The 15070-nt window shown below is 40.5% G+C and overlaps 1 non-coding gene across 1 annotated transcript; it reads left to right on the top strand.

Annotated features, from left to right (window-relative positions):
- The first annotated feature begins 14093 nt into the window (after nt 1–14093).
- LOC122098230 lies at nt 14094–14195 on the top strand. The gene has a single exon (XR_006145693.1). It is a non-coding gene; the product is annotated as a U6 spliceosomal RNA (small nuclear RNA).
- Nucleotides 14196–15070: the final 875 nt, after the last annotated feature.

Here is a 15070-nt window from a genome sequence, read left to right as displayed (position 1 = left end):
TAATGCATAGTTGTTTGATGTTGAATAGATAGTATCTGTTGAACTAGGTTGTATCTACAGCCATTTTGACTGTGCAACTACAGGACTTTGGTTGATGCTTGCGTTAAAATAGTGTTTTAGCAAAAAATTGGTGTCACTTTCATATCAAGTGTGCAGAACAAGCCGGAAAACAGGAGAAAAATGGCAAGTGTGGGTATCTCAACTCTCATTCATGATAATCCAGTGACAGAACAGTTAATGAATAATCCAGAGGAGAGTTCCCGCAAAGAACTAAAAACACTACTGGTAAACGTGGTGAATGAAAAGACTGAAAGCTTGCAAAGGACTCAGTTTGAACGTGATAGGAAGAGAGAGGAGGCAAACCAAACAACAGGAATCTCATGACTGTGAGGAAACTACTCAAAGATTGATACAGTAATTGCGTGAACAGGTTGGGAACAAAGAGAAATAAAGGAATTGCGTGAGTAGGCTGAGAACTGTCAAAGAGAAAGAAAGGAATTGTGTGAGCAGGCAGAGAACAGATGAAGAGAGGCACAGGAATTGCGTGAGCAGGCTGAGAAAAGTCAAAGAGAACTACAGGAATTGCATTAACGTGAGGAAGCTAATCAAAGAGTAACACAGGAATTGTGACAGCAGTATGAGAATAGACAAAGATCAATAGAGGGATTCATGGAATCCAAAATAGACATCTGAAAGAATTCAGAGAGACCACAAAGAGAATGCTGAATGGAGCCCGACACCAAGAATGGGAGTCCAAGTAAACCATAACCAATCAACTATGTGATTTGAAAACACCAAATTAAGGAAGTAAAGAAGTTCACACAGGATCTAAAACAAAGCTCCAACAAAGAATCTGAAGCCTACAAAGCTGACCAATTATAAGGAAAAGAAATAAAAAACCAAGTAGAAAGACTTAACAGTAGGTTAGACCATGCAGTAGATCGAATCTCAGGGATTGAAGAGAGACTAGGTATTAAAAAGAACATACAATTATCCAAGACAAATCAAAGAAACATGGTAGACCTATTCAACATTTGGAATAGACAATCAGAAGGCCTACTCTGAGGACAATTGGTGTAGAGGAGCACCTAGAGACATTAATTGTCTAGGAAATTTGTTTAACAGGATCCTAGCAAAGAACTTCTCAAACATATAAAAAGATAGGCCTATTCAGATACAAGATGATTATAGAACCCCAAATAGACCAGACCAGAACAGCAATTCCCATTGTCACATTATAATCCACACAGGATCAATTCAGACCAAGAATAAGTTCCTAAAAGTTGTCAAGGAGAAAAGATCAATCACCTATAAAGGAAAACCAATTAGAATCATCTCATATTTTTCAACAGAGATAATTAAAGCAAGAAGAGCCTGGAAGGCTGTATGCCATGCCCTAAAGACAATTTTCAACCAAGAATACTGTACCCAGCTAAACTCTCCTTCATAACCGAAGGTCAAATAAAAACCTTCCATAGCAAAGAAAAAGTGAAAAATATATCTCTACCAAACCAGCCCTACAAAAAATACTTAAAGATGTCCTACACATAGAAAACCAACAAGACCACAATAATGGCTAAGAAACCACACCCAAACTGAGAATCCAAGAACCATAGGAAGAACCAAGTTTCCACAGCCCCCACGGAGGTGGATAGTATGGCAGGATATACCAAACACCTCTCAGTCCTACCTCTCAGCATTAATGGACTTAAAGCTCCAATTTAGCGAAATAGTCTGTCTAGTTTGATTTAAAAGCAAGATAATTCTATCTCTTGCCTTTTGGAGTCACACCTTGCCCATAAAAACAAACACATTTTGATAATGAAAGGCTAGAACAAAATCTACCAAGCAAACGGCTGCCATAAACAGGAAGGAGTTGCAATAATAATATCAGGTAAAATATGCTTCAAATTAAAATTAGTGTAAAGAGTTAAAGAAGGTGGCTACATACGACTTATGGGTTCTCTACTTAAGGAGGATATTACAATTCTAAATATGGAGTCGCCAAACAATGGAGCACCCAAATTTATCCAAGAAACACTATTTTCCCTCAGATCTCACATAAATCCAAAGACATTAATTGTTGAGGATTTTAACACACCAGTATCCCCACTATATAGATGAAATCGGCAAAAAATCAACAGAGAAACCACAGATCTAAACAACTGCATAGATCAACTAGATTTAACAGACATCTATTGAATGAATATTTCACCAAGTAGCATCAGGATACACGTTTTACTCTGCAGCACATGGAACATTTTCCAAAAGAGATCACATTTTAGGTCACAAAGCAAACTTGTCCAAATTCAGAAACACTGAAGTTACACCTTGCATTCTCTCAGACCACAAGGGAATAAAATTAGAACTCAACACCAAAAGCCACCGAAAAAGTCTTGTAACACATGGAGGCTGAACAACACACTGTTGAATAAACAGGGAGTCACAGAAGAGATTAGAAAGGAAATTCAAATGTCCATGATATTCAACAAAAATGAACACACAAATTACCAGCTCCTCTGGGACACTGCAAAGGCAGTACTCAGAGGCAAGTTTATAGCTCTCAGTTCCTACACCAACAAATTAGAGAGATCGGAAACCAACCATTTAATGAGACATCTGAACCACCTTGACAAAGAGCAGCAAGATAAACTCCAATTCAATAGATTGAAAGAAATAATTAACATTAAGTCAGAGTTAAACGAATTAGAATAAACAAAAAAACAGAAAGAATCAACAAAACAAAGAGTTGGTTCTATGAAAAAATTAACAAAATGGACAGACCCTTAGAAAATCTTAGCAGAAAAAGAAGGAACACACCCAAATAAACTCAGATGTGAGAATGGAAACATCACCACAGAAACAACCAAGATTCTGAACATTGTAAGGGAATATTTTCAAAACTTTATGCTAATAAGTTTGAAAACGTAGCAGAAATGGACCTTTTGCTAGCAATTATCAACATGCAAATACTAAACCAACATGAGTTAAAGCATAGTAAGTGGCCTATATCAAGTGTTGAAATAGACACAGCAATAAGAGACCTCCCATCTAAGAAAATCCCAGGACCTGATGGATTTACAGCGGAATTGTACAAGACCTTCAAAACAGAGCTCACACCAATACTCCTCCAACTCTTAAATGAAATTGAAAGAGAAAGTTCTCTACCAAACTCATTCTACGAAGCCATCATAACCTTCATTCCAAAACCAGGCAGGGAATCATCAAAGAAAGAGAACTATAGACCCATTTCTTTGATGAACATTGATACAAAACTTTTCAACAAAAGTTTGGCCAATTGACTTCAACAATTCATCCAAAAAATCATACACCAATATCATACAGGATTTATTTCAGGGATGCAAACCTGGTTCAATATACACAAATCAAATAATATAATTTATCACATCAACATGAACAAGGATTTAAACCACATGGTTATCTCAACAGATGCAGAAAAAGCATTGGACCAGATACAACACCCCTTTATGATGGAGGTTCTGGAAAAATTAGGAATCCATAGAACATTCCTCAATACAATAAAAGCTGTATATGGAAAACCTACAGCCAGCATTATAATTAATGGTGAAAAACTAAAGCTATTTCCTCTTAACTCGGGAATGAGACAAGAATGTCCACTCTCTCAACTTCTCTTCAATTTAGTATTAGAATGCCTAGCTACAGCTATAAGACAATATGCCAATATAAAAGGGATCCAAATAGGGAAAGAAGAAGTAAAATTCTCCATCTTTGCAGATAAAATGATCTTGTACTTAAAGAATCCCATGGACTCCACTCCCAAATTATTCAAGCTGAATCAAAACTGGCAAAATAGCAGGGTATAAAATTAACCCTCAAAAATTAATGGTTTTTCTGTATGCCAACAATGAGAAAAGTGTGGCTCAAATCAAGAAAGGTTTTCCATTTGTAATAGCCCCACAAAAAATGAAATACCTAGGTATTAACTTAACCAAAGAAGTGAAGGACATTTATGATGAAACCTTTAAAAATCTGAAAAAGGAAATCAAAAGAGAACTTAGAGTGGCAAAACCTCCCATGTCCCTCGATAGGAAGGATGAACCTTGTGAAAATGGCAATATTTCCCAAGACTATCTACAAGTACAATGCCACACCTATCAATATTCCAACCGCATTCTTCAAGGAAATAGAAGAGGCAATCCGAAAATTCATATGGAACAACAAAAGACCCCCAATTGAAAACAGTGATCCTTAACAGAAAGAACAGTGTTGGAGGAATATCAATACCAAATTTCAAACTCTACTACAAAGCCATAGTAATTAAAACAGTTTTGTACTGGCACAAGAAAAGATCTCAGGAACAATGGAATAGAATTGAAAACCCAGAAATGAACCTACAGACCCATAATAATCTAATATTTGATAAAGGATCTAAAAAGATAAAATCAAAGAAAGGCTGTTCAGTAAATGGTACTGGCAATATTGGTTAATCACTTGTAGAAAATTAAGGCTAGGTCCTTATATATCACCCTGTACCAGAATCAACTCCAAATGGATCAAAGACCTCGGAGTCAAAGCAGATATTCTGAAAACATTACAGGATGGAATATGAGAAACCCTAGGTCTCCTTGACAAAGGCTGAAATTTTCTGAAAAGAAACGCAAAAGCATAACAAATGAAAGTTTGGACAAATGAGATTGCATGCAATTGCAGAGCTTCTACATGGCAAAGGACATAACTCGCAGGATCAATAGAAAGCCCACGGAATCGGAGAGGATCTTAACTAGCTATAAAACCGACTAGGGTTTCATATCTAAAACTGATCTGGAAATCAAAAAATTAAATCCTCCAACAACAAATATTCAAAGAAAATACTGCCCAATAAATAAGTGGGCTAAAGACATAAAGAGAAACTTCTCTGAAGAGGAAAGGAGGGTGACCAATAAAGACATGCAGAAATGCTCAACCACCCTAGCCATAAAAGAAATGCAAATCAATCAACATTGAGATATCAACTCACCCAAGTTAGAATGGCTATAATCAAGAACTCTAATAACAACAGATGCTGGAGGGGATGTCGACAGAAGGGAACCTTACTTCATTGTTAGTGAGAGTGTAATCATGTTCAACCACTTTGGAAAGTAGTATGGAGGTTCCTCCAAAGACTCCACATAGAGCTTCCCTATGACCCAGCAATCCCACTTTTGGGCATTTGCCTAAATGATCACAAACAAGACCATACTAAAGCTACCACACAGATATTTTTATTGCAGCATTACCATAGCTAAGATATGGAACCAACCCAGATGTCCCTCAGTAGATGAATGGATCAAGAAAATGTTGTATATATACACAATGGAATTCTCTGTCTCTATCTGAAAGAATGATATTGCCCCATTTGTTAGAAAATGGAAAACTTTGAAAAAAATTATATTAAATGAAAGTAAGCCAGGCCCAAGAAACATAGGTCCCATGGTTTCCCTTATTACCAATTAATAGTGTATGTCTGAGACATGAAGAAATTGTTAGATAAGTTGATGCTAGGTGAAATGAACCCCAAGATAAGAATTCAAATTTTTTTCTTTTCTGTAATTATATCTAACATATTTATAAGATGACTTCTTTGTTACTTTGTATGTCCCTTCTGCATGGTATAACACCTGTTTTCACTGTATTTGAAGTTGGTATAATTTGTGGAGCGGAAGGGAAAAATTTTTTTAAATATGGATGCAGGTGGACTCATTGCAACAATGAGCTATACAAGACATTATGTCGAAAAACGAATTTTACAACTTTGGGTGGGGGAAAGGCAGAGGGGGAAACGGGACGTAAGAGAGGTGAGATGGGAAGGGATAGTAAGGGGAAACAAAGGAGTATGCAACAATGTTTGATAAGAAATGTACTCATTACGTTGCCCATGTAATTGTAACCCCTCTCTCTGGTATTTTCACACTTAAAAAAAAAACCACGAAAAACCATACAATATAACATGATTTTGATAAAAAATAAAAATGACTCAGAATAAATAATCAATGCAAAAACAATCTTTACAGAAGCAAACTCTCAGAGATATTACATGACTTTGAAAAGGATAAAGTGGCTGAATTTAATATATATTTAGAAGTATGACCATTCAAAAATATAAAAAGATATTCTTTATTTCATTATATAACCCCAAACAGAAAGTAAATGTTGTTTAGATGATTTTTTAAAATACAGTCTCTCAGGTGCTGGGAGGGTGGTTCAATGTAGAGTGCTTGCCTTGCATGTATGAGGTCCTGGGTTTGATTCCTCAGCACCAAATAAGCAGAAAAATGTGGAGAGCTGCGGGAGCCGCGACCAAAGATGGCGCGGCCGTAAGGCACGGCCGCAAAAATGGCGCGGCCACATGGCGCGGCTGCAACCAAAGATGGCGTTGGCTCCCGCCTTCCGCCTTCCCGGTGACGAGTGCTCTCTGTAAAAAACAACTCCTTATATGGCTATGAGTTGGCTCCTAGTTTGCTTCCGTGTTTGCAGCCCTATCGGTATATGCCACCTGGCACTTCGGGATTGGCCATCCAGGAGGCTTATAACCGGAGGGCGGGGGCGGAGGAAAAGAGAAGCAGGAAGAAGCGGGCAGAAGAAGCGGGAGAGAAGATGTTGTAAAAGGTCCTGAATAAACCGCCTGAAAGAAGAACCTGTTGTCGCGTCATCCTTGCGGGTCGAGGTGGTCGCAACAAGTGGCGCCCAACGTGGGGCTCGACGGGATTCAGAACTTTCAGCGGTCAGGGGGTGCACCGGTAAGTCCCCAGGTAAGAGGGGATCCACGATAAAAGCGGGAGGGATTTTTTGCTCTTCTCTGGAGACAAAGAGAGAGCGGCAATCCGGGGCTAGTTTATTTATTAGCTAAAAGCTAAAGTAAAAGATTATTTGAGAAACATGGGCGCTTCCTCTTCACACCCAATTTTGCTGGCTCTTAAGGAGCTGTTATGCTCAAAAAGGTTAAAGTTAAAGACAGGTACCCTAGAAAGATTTTTAAATGAATGTGATTCTGTTGCTCCATGGTTTGCGGTCTCCGGGAGCCTCACGGTAGCCTCATGGGAGAAGTTGGGAGAGGACTTAGATTTTGCTTATGAACAAGGAACACTTAAGAGTGGGGTAAGACCAATTTGGAGGTTAGTGAGAAGTTGCCTGGAGGATCAGCGCTGCAGCGAGGTAGTGGAGATTGGGCAAGCAGCTTTAGAGAGACTGCAGGAAGAAAGATCAGAGAGAGGCAGTGTTGCTAGCGGCACTGCAAAAAGGCCAAGGTCAAAATTACACCCCGATTTTACAGAGCTCGATTCCCTTGATGAATCTGACTTCGAGTAGGTTCAAGCAATCACAGAAAAAATTGAAAGGACAAAGATATCAGATAAAGGAAAAGAAGAGGAAAAGGAGTTAGGGAAAGATAGAGGGTGCTGCTGTGGGACTTCCAGATGCCCCAGAACACCGACAGTTTCTCCCCCTTATAGTGAAGGTTTCAAGGTCTTGGGCTGGTCCTTCAACCCAGGGGCATGGAGAGAGGCACGAAGTGAGTTACCCCAGACTTTTCCAGTATTTGTGGATGCTAATCAGCAGAGATACCATGAGCCTTTAGACTTCAAGGTGATTAAGTCTCTAGCCGAGTCCGTACGTATGTACGGAATAACTGCATCCTTTACTGTTGGACAAGTCGAAGCATTAGAAAGGCATTGTATGACCCCCGGATACTGGGCTAGTCTCGTGAAATCCTGCTTGAGCCCTGGACAACACTTGGATTGGAAAGCTTATTTAGTTGAATTTGCAAATGAAGAAGCCGCAGCAAACCAAGCTGCTGGCAATCCTGCTTGGGATAGAGACATGCTTCTAGGTATAGGAAGGTTTTCCAACCAACAGATAGGATATCGTATATCAACAGATTAACAAGATAGGGATTAAAGCATGGAAAGCCTTGCCTAATAAAGGAGAAGTAAGTGGGAACTTAACAAAAATCATACAGGGGTCTACTGAACCCTTCTCGGACTTTGTAGCAAAGATGGTTGAGGCAGCAGGAAGAATCTTTGGGGACCCTGATGCGGCCATGCCCCTAATTAAACAACTAGTATTTGAGCAATGCACTAAAGAGTGTAGGTCTGCCATTACCCCTTACAAAAATCGGGAATTGGAGGCTTGGATGAAAATTTGCAGAGAACTTGGAGGGCCTTTAACCAATGCCGGATTAGCCGCTGCAGTCTTGCAGTTAACACACAAAAAGGGAGGAAGGACAGGGTCGTGCTATCACTCTGGGAAAGATGGACATAGGAAGCGTAATTGTCCCCATAGAGGAGAGGGAGGTAGCAAGCTCCTGGGACCACAAAGACAGCCTGGCCTCTGTCCGCGCTGCAAAAAGGGGAAGCATTGGGCAAATGAATGCAGATCCGTTAAGGACATCAACAGCCAACCCCTAGAGCAGACAAAAAACGGGAAGCAGGGCCCTCGTCCCCAGGGCCCACAAATATATGGGGCAGTGGAGCAAGGACAATCAAAACTGGAACAGTGGCTGACATTACCGCACCCACAGAACCGCGGAGAGCCACGGCGGGCTCCGCAGGACTGGACCTCCGCGCCACCACCAGACTCATACTAACCCCCCAAATGGGCGTTCAATTAGTAGATACAGATTTCAAAGGACCCTTAGAACCAGGAACAGTAGGGTTGCTTTTGGGCAGGTCGTCTGTTACTCTACGGGGTCTTGAAATACACCCTGGAGTAATAGACCCTGATTATACTGGAAATATTAAAATCATGGTTGATTCACCAAAAGGAATTTTTGCCATATCTTCTGGTGTCCGCATTGCACAGCTGCTTATTTTACTTAGCCTCCATGAGCATTTTGAAGCGCAGCAACAGACTAGGGCAGAAAAGGGTTTCAGATCCACAGGAGTAGATCTGACATTTATATCTCTTGATTTGGACAAAAGACCAGTGCTAGAACTAAAAATAGACAATAAAAAGATCTTAGGTCTTCTAGATACTGGGGCAGATAAAAGTATAATTGCAAAAAAGGATTGGCCGTTGGGATGGACTATACAGACCTCTCCTCAAGTATTACAAGGCCTAGGATACGCAAAAACTCCTGAAATGAGTGCAAGACAACTCTCCTGGAAGGACGATGAAGGCCACTCAGGACTATTCAGCCTTATGTGCTAGAGCTGCCAGTATCATTGTGGGGAAGAGATCTGTTAAAAGAGATGGGGTTTACTCTGAGCAATGAATATTCAGCTGTTTCCCAAGATATGATGACTTGCATGGGGTATCATCCTGGCTTTGGCCTAGGGAAATTTCTACAAGGCAATAAAGAGCCTATCCAAGTAAAACAAAGTTAGACAAACAGGGACTGGGTTTTACATAGCGGCCACTGGGGCTGGCATTCCCATAGTTTGGAAGACGGGGGATCCAGTATGGGTGCCTCAGTGGCCACTGTCCTCGGAAAAGCTTGCTGCTGCTCAAACTCTAGTACAAGAACAGGTAGAACTGGGGCACCTTAAGCCTTCTGTTTCTCCTTGGAAAACTCCTATTTTTGTAATAAAAAGGAAATCTGGAAAGTGGAGATTGCTACATGACTTGCGTGCACTCAATGGACAAATGCAAATTATGGGTCCAGTTCAGAGGGGCTTACCACTTCTTTCTTCCCTACCTGAAAATTGGCCTGTTATAGTCATTGACATAAAGGATTGTTTCTTTTCTATTCCAATATTTGCTGGGGACACTGAAAGTTTTGCTTTTACCCTCCCTTCCTGTAATCATGAGGAACCGGACAAACGGTACGAATGGGTAGTACTTCCCCAGAGCATGGCAAACAGTCCAACCATGTGTCAGTTATTTGTGGCCGAGGCGCTTAAGGCGCTTAGAAAAAATATCCCCAGTGCGCTGCATTCATTATATGGATGATATTTTGTTGCCTCTAAATCAGAGCAATTACTACACAAAGCTTAGGAGGAACTTACCAAGCTGTTAAATGCTAAGAGCTTGCTTATTGCCCCTGAGAAATACAACAACACTCTGTTGTTGAATATTTAGGGGCTACCATACATAAATCTCATATTGTACCCCAAAAGGTAGAATTGAGGAAGGATCATTTAAAAACCCTAAATGATTATCAAAAGTTATTGGGAGACATTAATTAGAACCGATGTTATTTAAAGCTGCCAAATTATGAACTTAAGCCCTTATATAACATGCTACAAGGAGACTCTGCATTAGATTCTCCAAGACAGCTTACGGATGAGGCAGGTGATTCACTACGAAAGGTAGAGCATGAGTTACAAAGGGCATGTTTAAAAAGAGTTAAGAAAGGTGAGCCAATTACTTTGTGTATTCTCCCTACATGTGTTCAACCTTCAGGGCTTTTATGGAAAGATTGCCCATTGCTTTGGATTTACCCAAAAGTTTCTCCAGCAAAATCCATTGAGTATTACCCTGCCGCGGTAGCCAGTCTGGCGTTGTCAGGGGTTCAGCAGTGCGTCCAATATTTTGGCAATGCTCCATGCTTCATTATTGTTCCATATACTAATCATCAAGTAAAAACATTATGTGCTACTGTAGATGATTGGGCAGTCTTACAATGTAGTTTTAAAGGACAGATAGATAACCATTTTCCAAAACATCCCCTGTTAAATTTTCTAAAAGAACATCCCCTAGTTTTTCCTAAAGTTACCTCCTTAAATCCCCTTGCTAGAGCTTGCAATATTTTTACTGATGGCTCTAAACCGGATGCGGCATTTACATGGTGGATGGCCATGATCCAGTCCCCCACCAGTTTCAAGCCAGTGCTCCACAATTAGTGGAACTACAAATTGTTGTAAAAGTGTTTCAGACCTGTCCTTTTCTTTTTAATTTAATTTCAGACTCTGCTTATGTTATAAATGCTTTAAGAGTCTTGGAGGCGGCAGGGCCAATAAAACAGGCCTCTCCTGTTGGATATTTGTTTTGTCGCTTACAACGATTGCTTTGGCAACGACAACACCCTTTCTATCCCTTACATATTCGCGCCCATACTGGTCTGCCTGGCCCTTTAAGCGAAGGCAATGATATTGTTGATTGCTATACCCATCAAGATTGGATTTTTTTTAGTTCAAATTTGGATAGAGCAAAAACTTTTCATAATAACTTTCATGTTAACTCAAAAGCTTTACAAAAACAATTTCGACTTTCCCGTGTGGATGCCCGACAAATAGTTTTAGATTGCCCTCATTGTGCAATTTATCACCACTTACCTAGTGTTGGTGTTAATCCTCGAGGCCTTTTGCCTCTTAAAATATGGCAAATGGATGTTACTCATGTACCTGAATTTGGACGCCAGAAATTCGTACACGTTGCTGTAGACACATGCTCTGGCATTATATATGCCTCCCCTATGACTGGAGCAAAGGCACATCAGGTTATTACCCACTGCCTAGAGGCGTGGGCAGCTTGGGGCAAACCAAAACAGCTCAAAACTGATAATGGTCCTGCATATGCAGGAAATCAATTTTTCTCCTTTTGCAAAGCAATGGATGTTCAACTTCTTCATGGGTTGCCCTATAACCCTCAAGGTCAAGGCATCGTAGAATGTGCACATTGCACGCTAAAGGAGACTTTACAAAAACAAAAAGGGGGAATTGGCCATGGCCGTACACCTAAGGAAAGGCTTTCTCTTGCTTTATTCACTATTAATTTTTTAAATTTGGATGCTCAAGGCCTGTCTGCGGCGGACAGGCATAACAAGTCTCAAGGGCTAACAAAAGGAATGGTAAAATGGAAAGATATTTTGACAGGGCTCTGGCGCGGGCCTGATCCTGTGCTAACATGGGCACGAGGTTCTGTTTGTGTTTTTCCACAGGACCAACAGGATCCGGTTTGGGTACCTGAATGACTAGTTAGGAGGGTCCAAGGAGAAGAAGCACAAGATGCAAGGGGTGGTGATGATTCTTCTGATCGCCCTCACAACGATACAGCCTGTAAGACCAGTGCCGAGATGGGGGATCCTGTCCGTGTTCCCGAGACCGATGCCCTTATCTTTTAGGCAATTGGACTGGAGAGTTTGACAGCTGTGGATCATTTGAAGGAGTGGGCGGGAATGGGCTCCCTTATTGGTATCCTGGCATTGGTGATCTTGCTGTGCCTGTGATGCATTTGCCGGATTAGGAGCTCGCAGCGCAGGAGTATGGCTATGGTGTGCCAGGCCTTCGCTGTCATTGAGGCCGGACAGTCCCCCTACGCGTGGCTTGCCACGTTAAAGGAATAGCACAGGGTGCGAGGCAAACGCATTGCACTTGGGAATCACTCCCAGGCGTGAGCCCAAGAAGAGCATGTTGGGTTGCAAGTGGGTTGATGCCCAAGATCCAACCTCTGCAAAAAAGGCATCGGACGGGCCTGGTCATCACTGGGGAAGGCGCCCCTCAGGCGAAGACCAGTGCAAGGTCCTCTCATTAATGTTTTAGACAGAGGCCCAACCTCTACTCTTACCTGTTGCTTAATAAAACAAAAAAGGGGAGCTGTGGAGAGCTGCGGGAGCCTCGAGCAAAGACGGCACGGCTGTAAGGCATGGCCGCAAAAATGGCGCGGCTGCATGGCGCGGCTGCGACCAAAGATGGCGTTGGCTCCCACCTTCCGCCTTCCCGGTGACGAGTGCTCTCTGTAAAAAACAACTCCTTATATGGCTATGAGTTGGCTCCTAGTTTGCTTCCATGTTTGCAGCCCTATCGGTATATGCCACCTGGTGCTTCGGGATTGGCCATCCAGGAGGCTTATAACCGGAGCGCGGGGGCGGAGGAAAAGAGAAGCAGGAAGAAGCGGGCAGAAGAAGTGTGAGAGAAGATGTTGTAAAAGGTCCTGAATAAACCACCTGATAGAAGAACCTGTTGTCTCGTCATCCTTGTGGGAAGAGGCGGTCACGACAGAAAAAGATGGAGTAGGTGCTGTGACTCAAGTAGTAGCACTAGCATTGAACTGAAGTGCTGAGAGACAGCACCCAGGACCCCCAGTTCAAGCCCCACAACCAACAAAAACAAAACAAAACCAAAACAAAACACAATCTCTCACTTTTGTGTGCTCAACATTGTAACACTAGTGCTTCAGTGTAGGGCTAAGATTTTAGGTGTGGACATTTATCAACACTCCTGATTCAGATTCTAATTGATAAAATTTTTAATCAATGTTTTGTTCTTATTAATTTTGCTCTTTGTAAATTCACATATACCTATAAAAAACAGTGTGGCCATCCAAATAACATTCTCAAAGTACTTCCTAATGATGACTTACAAAAAGTTGTATTATATTACAATAAGGAAAGCAATGCTACAAATAAGGAAAACCAATAAATAAATATTAATGATTAATAAAATAAAAAACAAAACAATTACCTGTTTCTAGTATTTGAAATGTACTACATATTCGATTTATTATTTTTTCATATTGCTGTACATTTAAAACTGCCTACGTCTATGATGTTCAACAAGAATTTTATAGGCTATGAGTAGCTTTTAAAGTTACCCACTAAGATTATTATTTGTGGTTCATCTCATCATTTGTATATGGCTTATACCATCATTTGTTCCTCGCTAACATATAAAGTAAGGAAGCCCTTAAATTTTAACAGAAACTGTGAAGTTAATGTCTTAAATCTTCACTCTGCTTCTTTACACAAACACTTTGCAACTTCTCATTAGTAAAGTTTGTATAAACTCTGAAATGTACATACTTAGTAGTATATGACTGCTACCATGAATCTTAAATGCTTTATGTAAAAGTTTTACAACGTGCTAAATAGTCTTAATTTTGGCATATATGAGCAAATTCCCAAAATTAAACATATTTGAAACATTAAAACTTTTAACAAACCTTAACACTTTCTATAGTGTTCATAATGGCAGGTTCCTTGTACAGAATAATTGAATTCCTCCTCCTATACATCTACTGAACAACAAATATCTGGAATTATTTTGTTTTTGACATGTCAATCTTGACTTTATACTTAAATGTGTTCTTATGTAAGAAATACATGGTTCTAAAATTTCACAACAATTCTTTTGAATTTAATTTTTGTGGAATTGTCTAGTTTAAGAAAATCAATTACACTTTATATATAAAATTGTTCTGTGCTCAATTCAGTAGCACATACACTAACATTGGAACAATAAAGAGAAGAATAGCCCCTGACTGAGGATGACACTCGACTTCCTGAAGCATTCCAGATTTTTGAAAGAACAGATGCTGGATGGGATGTGGACAGAAGGGAACCTTAATGCCTTGTTGTTAGGAGTTTAAACTTGTTTGAAGACTTTGGAAAGTAGTTTGGAGGTTCCTCAAAAGACTACATAGAGCGCCCCTAAGACCCAGCAATCCCATTTTGAGCATTCACCCAAATGATCACAAACAAGACCATACTAAAACTACCAGCAAAACTATGTTCATTGCAGCATTAATTAACAAAGCTAAGATACATAACCAAACCCGATGCCCCACAGTAAACGAATGGACCAAGAAAATGTGTGTGTGTGTGTGTGTGTGTGTGTGTGTGTGTGTGTGTGTGTACTGGAATTCTATGCCTCCATCAGAAAGAATGACATCACCCAGTTTGTTAGGAAATGGAAAGACTTGGAAAAAATTGTATTAAGTAAATTAAGCCAGGCCCAAAAAACATAGGTCCCATGGTTTCCTTATTTTCAATAACTAGTATGTGTCTGCTACAAGCAGAAAACATAAGTTGATGTTAGGCAAAACGAACCCCAAGATAAGGATTCAAAAGGTTTTTCTTTCTTGCAATTGTTTCTAAGATATTTATAAGATTTCTTTGTTGCTTTGTATGTTCCTCCTGCAAGCTAAAGCCCCTGTTTTCACGGTATTTGATGTTGGTATAATTTGTGGAGTAGAAGGGAAAGACAAATCGTTTAAATAGGGATGCAGGTGGACCCATTGCAACAATGAGATGAACAAGTCGTTATGTCAAAAAATAATTTTGGCCGGGGGTTGAGGGATGTGGACAGTGGGGGGGACTGGGGTGGGGGAGGGGTTGGTGGGTGTGGGGGGTGGGAGATGGGCAGGGATGGGAAGGGGAAACAAAGGAGCAAGTGGA

The sequence above is a fragment of the Dipodomys spectabilis genome, unplaced genomic scaffold, assembly GCF_019054845.1.
Source record: "Dipodomys spectabilis isolate Male_0828 unplaced genomic scaffold, ASM1905484v1 ptg000464l, whole genome shotgun sequence".
NCBI classification, from domain to species: Eukaryota; Metazoa; Chordata; class Mammalia; order Rodentia; family Heteromyidae; genus Dipodomys; species Dipodomys spectabilis.
Note: the sequence above shows the minus strand (reverse complement) of the source record. Positions and strands in the feature narration are given on the sequence as shown.